Source organism: Halyomorpha halys, unplaced genomic scaffold (assembly GCF_000696795.3).
Source record: "Halyomorpha halys isolate HHAL.00 unplaced genomic scaffold, Hhal_1.1 Scaffold266.1, whole genome shotgun sequence".
In the NCBI taxonomy this organism is placed as follows: Eukaryota; Metazoa; Arthropoda; class Insecta; order Hemiptera; family Pentatomidae; genus Halyomorpha; species Halyomorpha halys.
Genome location: NW_027114321.1, coordinates 697,651 through 708,849, shown reverse-complemented (window position 1 = coordinate 708,849; position 11,199 = coordinate 697,651). Strand labels below are relative to the sequence as shown.

Here is an 11,199-nt window from a genome sequence, read left to right as displayed (position 1 = left end):
AAAAACATGAAGAAATAATTATCAGCTAAACCTTTGCGAGCTCAAAAAAGAGAAAAGGAGGAGAGGATGCACTTAGTTGTAACTCACCACTGACTTTTATCGAGTCTACTGAATCAGCTGATATCGCAGTGATAGCTGACTGTAACTTAAAATCAAAATGTAAAAAAAAAAAATTGTGTTATAGAAACAAATATTTTATTAAATTGTAAAATAATGTATAACACGTCAGAAAACGCGCTATGTATTTCCTTAGTGCACTTGGACTTCTGCGGTCTGTCTCGCCCATGTTAACAATAATAATTTAAAAATAATGTATATGAAATAAATAAATTCTTTATATTATACATACCTTCTTAGACTTATTTCTATATGCTATTTATTAGAATTTGGTATAAACAAATTGGCAATTACAATTTTAACAGTTTTTCTTTTAAATAAAAATTTTAATGATTTTAGTTATCTGGAATTTTTATGTGAACCATTGTGACTAAATGTTTCACATAAAAATAGTTCAGTTTCATATGGACCTATAGAAAAGAAGATTAAATTCATTTCAAATTCGATTTTCTTGATTTATTTGCTTGGATGAAGAAATATTTTTATGATATTTCAAAATACAAATGACAATTACAATTTGACTTTTCATTGGAGATGGTTAATATTTAAAGAGTCCATTCTTTAAAAGTAATACATTGTCGTACAGAGCTCACTTCGACTCACTAATTCCTCCAAATTTTATCAACTTATTAAAAAACAACTAAGGCACTTAGGTGTGGATTTATTTAGGAAGAATTGAGAAATGTTTTCTTTCTACAGAATTGTGAAATAATAGTTTTTATTGAAACGTGTAATATAAAATTGATCTTGTCTAATTATTTCAGAATAAATTGAAAAATAAAATAAATTCAAAATTTTTAAACTCTACAACAAGGAAAGTTTGAAATGATTACATTTTGTTCTCTACCGTCGGTTAGTAATGTTCTAAAGAAATTAATTAGGAAAAGTTAAAAATTAAAACGGTTAATTTCAATAATTGTTCGATTGCAAAAATATATATCTGGGTGGGTACCTCAGCATGCCTCCCGATGCTTCACCTTGTTGATAGCTTCACCACAAAATGCCTTCGTCGTATGATACTAGTATCAGCAACCTAAAACATTAAGGAGAAAGTTTTAAGAACTCCAATAGCTTTTGCAGTGATTTTCGTTTGTCATTACAAGCTTTCATTTGTGGTTTTCATTAGACTGAATCTCATTGGATGGAAGCAGATGCTTCAATGTAATTTAGTATAAAATGGTGTTGCTGAGAAAACGCATGCTCTACTCAGCACATACCATACTCTAGGAGAAAACAGAAAAAAATATATACTATTTTTTTTAAAAATATTTCTGAGTAGTTTGATGTTCACGAAGTTGAAATTTCTAATCAGTACCACCAACAATTTTAAATTATCAAATTTTCATAATATCTTTAAAGCTTTTCGGGTAAAAGAGGCATTTGTATGGACTAAAGAAGAATTTCCTTAACTTCAGGAAGAAATTTAATTAGGCTTATTCAATAACTGGATGGAGCAAGATGTAAGCTTTTCTTGATCCGGAAGGTATAGGAAGAAGTTTTAATGAGCGGGTATTGGTCGCTTGGCCTAATAGCTAGAGATCATTTGTAATTGGTTTGGAAAGAAACGGATTGGATACTACTATCAACATGCCTCTATTTTTTTCTTTTTGGTTGAATGTTGAACCAGAACCAAAAATAATATTAATAAATTCTGAAATGAGTTGGTGTTGAAAATCCCCCCTTCCTCCAAAAAAATTGATATCATTCTATATAAATATGGATATTTCTCATGAATAAACAAAAACTATGAGACAATAATGTAAATAGATTCTTTGTTATTTTTCGTTTTTTTTCTTCTAAATTCATATCATCATATCTCTAGTTTCATCGCATCTTTTCCTTATATTTTTCCCTACTCTCATTCATAAAACTATATGTCTTGCAATGTTCGTTCGTTCATAATGTAATGTAATCCTATTTTTTTTTGCCTCACCGTTAAAGTTATTCTATTATATATACCTAATAGAATAAAGGTTTTTTATTTATTTACAATATAACCGAAACAGTGTATATCACTAAAGTATAATTCATTTCTGACTCCATCTTCAACCAATAAGGGCTTAGCTTTAAATTTTCTTAGTTTTAAGCAAGCCAACTTGCTTTAGTTTTTTCTAAGGAAACCTGGCTATTATGAGTATTATTATTATGTTTTTCTGTGAATTAGACCTACTGCTGCCATTGTAGGAAAGTTTGTCAAACTCGATTCTGGGCTGACATAGGAGCACCCATACATTACTTAGCACACCCACGCCGACCCTTGGATCGGGAATCCGTTGTGACTCCTAACTAAGTTACCCGGACCATCGGAACCCAAACTCCTATAGTGGCATTAGTTACAGCAAGCAGGAGGGCACAATCTAAGTTCGTCATACTCAGTCAGCCTTCCTCTATATTCCCTCATCGGAGTTGGTTCGAAACTAGTGAAACTGTATCGAAAAAAGGAAATATTTTATTAAGCCCAACAGTAAAAGTTTCAGCTACTAGAAAAAGTCCAAGACCTCAATGGTTTGGAAAGTTTGAGACGAGAAGTAACGCTCGTCGGAACTCAAGAGTTCTTTTTGAACAAACAAAAGTTTTACCAATAACTCTCTTCTTGACTTGTAAAAGGGAAAATCTAGAATTTATTTTTACATTGCGTTAGTTTTATTAAATCATTACTTTTTAATATATTTATACATATTAGTAATTCTCAAATTTTTAAATCTTGCTTAAATAAAATGGTTTTGAAGTATCAAAACACATTCTTTTAGGCTTATTCTTTTAGGCCTCGGGGAAAAACACTTGGGTTTTTATTGACATGGTAGAGAAACATTATTACATTAAATAGATCTTAATTCCATTGTCATTTGTCTCTTGCAGAAAATCATTATTAACTTTATTTAGCTCTTCATTGAAAGTATACAAAAACTATTTGAATTTATTTTTTGTCGTGTGTGATAAAGGTGTAAAATATTTCAAAATACGTTCTAGAAAAAAAAAAACGTGGACTTATAGAATCTCATAATAAAAACGGAAAAGAACGATATTTTAACGCCTTTCGGGAAGCTAAAATGTATGCCAGGCCTGATATTCTAAACACGACCGTTAATAATCACTATATGAAGTTTAATTAATTTTTATATACATCACTGACAATTTACTAATATGTTCAAGGATATATGGAACAACAACCAGTCACTAAGAAGAAATTCAAGTATAAGTGAGGGTAATTTTACGTACTCAGGTATTTTTTTAATGAAATTATTTTTATTTTTACGTTTTTAGTTGTTCTTGAAATTACATGACAAAAAGTATCACTACTTTGGTGGTATAGCTACGTCTCCGAGTGTCTTCGATAATACCTACCAGTTCATGAGTGTTAACAGTGTGTAGTTAGGTTAGGTTTATCAATATTACTAGTATATTTCGCTATGGTTGTATTTGAAATTTGATAATATAGATTATGAAGGATGTGAATCTTTATTCACTGTACAATTTGATGTAATGTTGGAACAACTAATTGAAACCCTTTGTGTCATTTTAATGTTCATACTAATACATGTCTTTTTGTAACCTCCTGTGTCACGTTCATGTTGATAAGTTAGTATTGTAGTTAAGAAAAAAAAAGAATCTCCTTGTTTCAAAGCTTCATTTATTTATATGTGTTATACCTAATTTAACCTAGCTTATTTTTGAAACATGTACCTTAAATTTAGAAATCGGGTCGCCCATAGCTCAGTGGTTAAGACATTGGGACGTTGACTTTTTTCATTGAGTGGCGGTCCCACAAAATGAAGAACTTTGACCCCCAACCATGGTTAGGCAGTATAGGACTCCAATGGGAGTCTTGGCTGAAAAAAAAAATTAGAAATCGATTTCTTATATTTAGTTTAATTTTTACTCTTTTGGAAGTATTTAAGAGGGTCGATTTTTCATGGAATCCAAGTTGTCAACTATTCCTATTTGTTCCCATCCAATAACCAAGTCTTGAAGGACCAAGTCTTGATGGTTTGTGTTTAACCATGTTAAGTAAAAAACAAAAAGATGTGGAAAGTCGAAATTACACGTTTATTGCAAGTTTTTATCAGTTATCACTTTTCTAAGTAGATCTTGAGAGGTAAGAATAACTATAACAACATTTAAAAACAAAACAAAAAAACAATTGTTAATATAACGCGAATTTTACTTTTCCCCCCAAATTTTTTTGAGTTCAACAAGATTTTTATTACCGTGCTTCAACCAGTTAGATTCAAACTTTGTTTGTTAGTTATTCAACATATTAACATTTCTATCGTCTGTAAATTAGAACAACCAAAAAAAGTAATAGTACCATTCATATCCCTCGTTCCACAAATAGGGTAAAGAGTAGAGAAAAATACCTAGTCACTTGATGTCGTTTTGAGAATGATTATGTAAGGTTTTTAGATTACTATTTCAGTGTGACATTATTTTTCTGGCTGTTAGTTTCTCCTCGATATAAGTCTATAATGAAAACCTCTTTTTTATTTTGTGTAATTTTATATTCCGTCATATATTAGCAGTTAATGAAAAAAGGAATTGTAGAGCACATTCTCACCATATTTACAGGTATAGAAATTAAATGCAAACAACATTAAATATAGAAAAAGAAAAGAAAAAACTTTTTTTTTAAATGAAATAATGTAAAAATACGCAGAGGAATCTTAAGAAACGGTTCCTCATTTGAGCCCAGCTGTCCCAAATAATTGTTTATTCTCTTTTGTTAGACTTTGGACCTTGGAATAGGTTTTGATCTTTCTGTGGGTTAGGATAAAACCATTGTGGTTGAGCGACATTTTTACCAGATCACCTCCTCTAAGTCACCCCCTTTTTTTCCTTCTCCATTTGTAAGAGAAGCAGGTTTAAATGTAAAAGTATAGGCACACAAAATATAGTTGGGCATTATAGAGCGTTTTAGTTGACTAAAATCCATTAATCACCTTCATTATCATATGACGTTATATGTCTGACATTATATGAGGGGATGAAAATGAAAGTGGCGTGAGTCAATATTTTTTTATTGTGAATTCGTAAATTTACATTAATGAAGTTTGAGCGTACTTTAAAAATACATATATTTAAAATATATATACATCATCTAAGTAAATTCACATAGCGTTCACTTTTTCTTCAAAAGAAAAATTGAGTATAGCCAATTTCATACTCACCGGCTTTTACATTCTCCCCCCACCCTCTCCGACATTTTAAGATGGAAAATTATTTTGGTGGAGCTAAGCTGGTTGAGGGGGGGGGGGGGAAGGAGGGAGCTGAGGGCTGGGCCGCACCGATAGCCCTTCCGCTCTTCCTATCAGGGTTAATCGAATCTGAAGCTCCTCGGCCAAATATCTTCAACGGGGTAGCGGCCGAAGGAACCATGAATGAACTTACTTCACGGAGCGGATTAGTCACCAGGCCAGCTATAGAGAGGCACACATTTGATTAACTTGTACCCAAATACTGGAATGCTTCTATTAAAAGAAATAATGATGATAATTTGATTATTAAAGATAGTATAAAAATAATCTCCATTAATTAAAAAATAGGATGAATTGATGTTAAACTGTATGTTTTAGTCAAAAATGTTGATAAAAATGAGACAGACATCAGATATTCTAAGACAAAAGTCTTCCATGGATGACTATAAAATTCATGTCTCGTGATTATTCGACCTGCTAATTTTTATAAAATCGTGGTATTTAATTTGAAATTAAAATATTATCGTGGTTATTAATGTTATTACTAGATTGTTAACATTGAACGATGGTTTGATAAATTCTTAGGTGTTGTTGATTACTAGTACTGGTATTTGGTGGGTGGAACAAGTCCGGCAAGTGGGCCTAGTGGTCCTTTTTGCCAACCCCTGGCGCCTACCTAGGTTGCCGTCGCGTACTAACCAAGGTGGGAATGTCAAGATTCATTCGGGACCGCCGTCACGTCCCTTGTTGTTGATTAAGGAATAGGCGTTATTTAAAGTATAGAACAGATGAGGATTGGCGAATAGATGGAAAGATTGTAGTATTTGCAATATAAGATAACATATATAAATCTATCCGGTAAGATCTAGCATTTAATGAAAGGATGAACTTAGAGTGAGGATATATGTAATTAGATTTTTGCGGTTTAAAGACTTGAGTGATAAAAACCCCAGGGAGAAATCATTGCCTTCAGAAAATAGGATAAAGCCACTTCATCTCAATATACCAACAGAAGATCTGACATCACCTGCGAGACCCGAAGATAAATCCAATGAAGCAGTTCATGAGTCCCTTCAGTCTCATCTCTCTTCCTGCAGATAGGAACTGTAGTCGAAGTGGGGGATAACGATGAATGAAATGATAAAATTGTTCAAGTACAGTAATAGAATGACAAATGTTCGGGGAAATATATTTTTCAATAAGAGATGTTTATTGAATATGATTCCGCATTATTGTACATTTCAATATTTTATAAAACTTTAGTGATATCGAAGAATCCCGAACAGTTTTATTTCTCTGTGGATATTCAAGTTGTTCAATCAATAATTTATATTTTCAGGTTTGAAATTAATCTGTTTCGATTTATTGTCGATTTTTGAATTAGTGTTTGAAAATCATGTTTGTAATATTTACTTTTTTTATTTATGGGTAAATATTATTCAGCACAGCAGAAGTTTGAGAGTAAAACACCTTTTCGAGTTTGGAAAGAGCCTAAACTTAAGACTAGAAGTTTCTTTCTAAACACAATAAGATTAAAACTTTCCCAGAGGGTAGCAACGGAAAGTGCCTTTATTGTAAAAATAAAAATAAATGTTATAAACGATATTAAATGTGTTTCTTGACATTCAATGTTAATCAAACAATGAATACAAAACATTCCTGTTCCAAAATAAAGAGAGTGAATGAAAATAAAAATAAATTAAGTCTTTGATATCAATATGAAAATTCACAGGGGGTTAAAAATATACAATTAATGGTACAAATATTAAAATAATACCAGTCATTACAATTGGAAGTTTATTAAAATTACATCTAAGCGTAGAATGAATAAGGATGCACATCCTTCATGATCTATGGTATGGAATTTCAAACAGAACTATAAAGAAATGGACCAAACATACTTTGTTTAAAACTAGCTTAACTGCACATTGTTTCCACTCCTGACCTAGAAGGTGTCATCAGAGATACTCAAAGGCGTTGCGACAGCACTAAAGTATCAATACTACTTTCCCTACGACACTTTAACAAAACTATCGAAACCAAATGCAGATTCTAGACAATATGCGTAAAAACCAAAACCAATAGAATATACATTGATTTATTTTAAACCTACTACGAAAATAATCTTATACTACTATTTCTTCTAAGATTTGGATTTATTGCATATTTACCTAAAAATATCAGTGGATGGTTAGTGACATAAAGAAATCGTACTAAAAAGTTTTTAAAAGATAAATAACAATAAACTTTAAAGATTTATTTTTCATTACCAGTACCGCATTATAGTAATGCGACGAGAGTGGGAAATTCTCACACGTGGGAATAGAGCGGGCTCAGGGATCCTGAGGTCGATTGTGTAAATATTGTACATAAGAGTATACATTTGACTTGAGATTCTTTTATTTTTATCATCATTTTATTTTAATTATTTATTTTTTTCATGCACATAGTTGATTATGTTCATTTTTTTATCCTTCTCTTTGTATACATTTTAAGAGAGATTTTATTTATTTTTATGTACTTTTATTTTCATTCTTATTTTATTTTAGTAAGAATGTGTTCATTCATCACTATTACCTATTGCCCATAATGGTGTGGCAGATTGTAATATCTATCAATAAATAAAGTTTGATTATAAAAAAATATATATTTATTTTAAATTAGATTTTTTTATAGAGCTGAAATAATACTGAAGTATCCCGTTCGATTAAACTAACTTAATGTTTAGTACAGTTTTACACTGTACACTGTTGTACTGTATTTTAAGGTTTTCTACAGAATTAAACCCAGATTAATGGCTTGACCTTAATTGCGCTAAGCATTAGACATTTTATACCGTAGCTTGTGGTCAACTCATTACACCTTATATTTCACTAGAGGAAATAAACACATATTCTGAGTGAAGTTACAAAGTCAAACATTTTAAGCTCTTGAAATAAACAGATCTTATCTAATTTAGTCATTACTTAGTCTTCTAATAACTTTACTTCTTTAAAACAATGAACGACATTAGCTGTACAATCGGTTTATCAAAATTTAATTTTGTAGTTAGATAGTCCGGGTTGCAGTCAATTAAGCTATCGAAATTGCTTTCTTTTACTATTTTGACATCTTTATTGACCACCACCCAGACTATCTTCCTATAATCTATTTCATACGGTCTTCATCTTCTTCCTAAATTTAATGCTATTTTTATTTTTAATCTCGAAAATAGAGTTTGCTTCAGCTAAATGAGGATTACTTTTAGATAGAAATAATACCAACAAAAAGTATAAACAATTATGAAAGCACTACTCAACTATCATAGGTTTTTTCAATAATTATGAAAAATAAAAAAAAAAATAAAGTCTGACAAGTTCTTTAAGCCACTCAATTGTGATAAAAAACGTTTCGAGTTTTTGTCGATTCACGCTATCAATACGACTATAAAATTATCCTATACAGCGGCATACAGTGTTGAAAAGTGTAACAAAAAAACTTTCTAAAATGAAATATGTCTAATCATGTTGATGAGTGTGGTTTTTTACACTTATAACCAATAAGTTTATTACACAAATACAAATAAACGAATTCATCGTTATTACTTTTTCAATCAATCATTATTTGTGACTGGTAGATATAATTTAACAGACGTTATTTCGGCGTTAGGAAAAATTGAGTTTACAGGTTGTTATTTTGTTCAGAACTATCCAACAAAAAATATTTCCGTCGATTAAATACCAAAAAAAGTTAGTTTACAAATTTTAGTTTTTCAAAAGTAGGTTTATTTTTGTTTAAATATTTTTTAATAAATTTCTTCGACCACTTAAAGTTTAATATTGAAAAAAAAACGTTTTGCACGTTTTTGATAGACTAAAACAAAAGAGCTTTTTTTTTTATCTTTGTGATTTATATTCCCATAAAATCTTTGTGATTTATTGGAGACACTTTTGTCTAAATTTCATTGATAAATTGGAACAATATTATTTTGGTGACATAACAAAATGAATGTGAGAACAATAATCAAATGAAGTACTATAAATCAGAATAACATTTTATTTATAATACAACATATTTTAATGATGGAAAAATTAAAATTTATTTTATTACACGTGAAAATATTATATTAAAAAAAAGAAATGGATTCCATTGAATTCAGCACTCTCAATTACAAACTCCATTACGAATTACAGAAAATTAAAAAAATGTTGAGGCTTTTGTGCAAAGGCGGCACTTTTCCCACCATTGTGCCGCGCCGCTTTGAATTCGGTATGTGCGGGTTAACTTTCATTTCGAGAGGGACCCACGGATAAACTTTGATTTAATAAAATTGCTTTTCAGTGGTGTACGAATATCTACTCTTCGTTACCAAACCATAGCACTTGTGATAGCATATCTTACGTTAACATTAGCACCTTCATCAATTTTTTTGATTGTTTAACAACGCAGACTATGTATGTATGCTACTTAATCTCCGGTTAAAGTAGAATTGACTAATGAGTTTTTAAGTTTTGTATTTAGTTGGTGATGATGTATCATATGTGATTAGTGAATTAAAAAAACGCCTACTGTCCTAAGATAGTGTCTTAACAAACTTTTTTTATTTTGGATTGTCTGTGACATAAGCTATTGTAGGATGCACTAGGCTTTGAGATATTTTGTTAGCATATCGATAGTATTGACAATCTTCATTGTCGAATAGCCTATCTAGAATATTATACTAAGATGAAATTAACCGAATTAATTTTCCCCAAAAATCTAATCTTTTATTAACCAAGAAAATTAGACAAAGAAAAAATAGTAATGCGATGCTTTAATTAAAGAAAGGTGGCTGTTAAACTTGAAAACCTATAAAAGATTTGCCTTTATTAAGCTCCTTAATCAAATTCTTTAATCCAACAGTGATTCCAGGAATTTCATATTGAAATTGGAAATCGTTAATTAGACAATAATTGAATTCGTAGAGAAAGGTTTCATTTCAAGTTCCAAAAATAAAATGTTGCACGAATTTCCATTCAATTTTCTAGCTTTCATTAATATTAAAATTTCTATATTGATTCCGTATCACTCATAAGAACAAATGGACGTTTTTATTTATTTTTTTTTTTTGTATGCCGATTAATAATTGTACTAATTATCATCCTAGAATAAAAATTATTATAAAAAAATTAATGAACAATTAATTCTACATCAAATGAGCACCATAACATAATAATTCTGAAAAGTTATATTTAAAAGAATATCAAATTTAGCTTCGAATTTAGGATATAAAAAAAGTAATATGTGACAAGGGCAATTAGCCAGCAAATTTGAGATTTAAAAAAAACAATGACATCAATATTGAAGGTTGTATCCTTGAGAATGGTTTGAGGGCCGAAAAGTTGGAAAGTTATTAAAGAATAAAGGTTGAGAGTAAAAAGGATCAGAATTGTGGGAATTGATAATTATTAATCAACAAAATCTTGTTTAATATTTTAATTTCTGGAGATGATGTTCCGTTTTTTTTAAATCATATTTATTTATTTATAAAAGCGTAAACTAGAAGTTTATCATGAATGCGTACTTCACACTATCGTTCATCGTTCTGTAAAACTACAAAGTTACAAACATAAAAACATTTCAGAATTAAATAAAGAATCACAAGGTATGTGTACAAACAGGCAATAAGAAACGAATAAAGATTTATTCTCTATGACAGGACATTTATTCTTCGTTAGTGAAAAAGCTCCTGGAAAGCTCGTATCGTTATGTATCACACGTACTGAACATTTGTTATTTGATGCTCGGAAATTCTTTCAAATTATTGGAAGGGCTCAGAGAAATGCACCAAAATATCTCTTAAAAAAACAATGTGTGTGTGTGTGTGTGTGTGTGTGTGTGTGTGTGTGTGTGTGTGTGTGTGTGTGTGTGT

The 11,199-nt window shown here is 30.3% G+C and overlaps 1 protein-coding gene across 1 annotated transcript in view; it reads left to right on the top strand.

Annotated features, from left to right (window-relative positions):
• Positions 1-11,199, top strand: part of LOC106680543 (RYamide receptor) — a 272,976-nt gene that overhangs the window by 64,083 nt on the left and 197,694 nt on the right. The window lies entirely within an intron of this gene.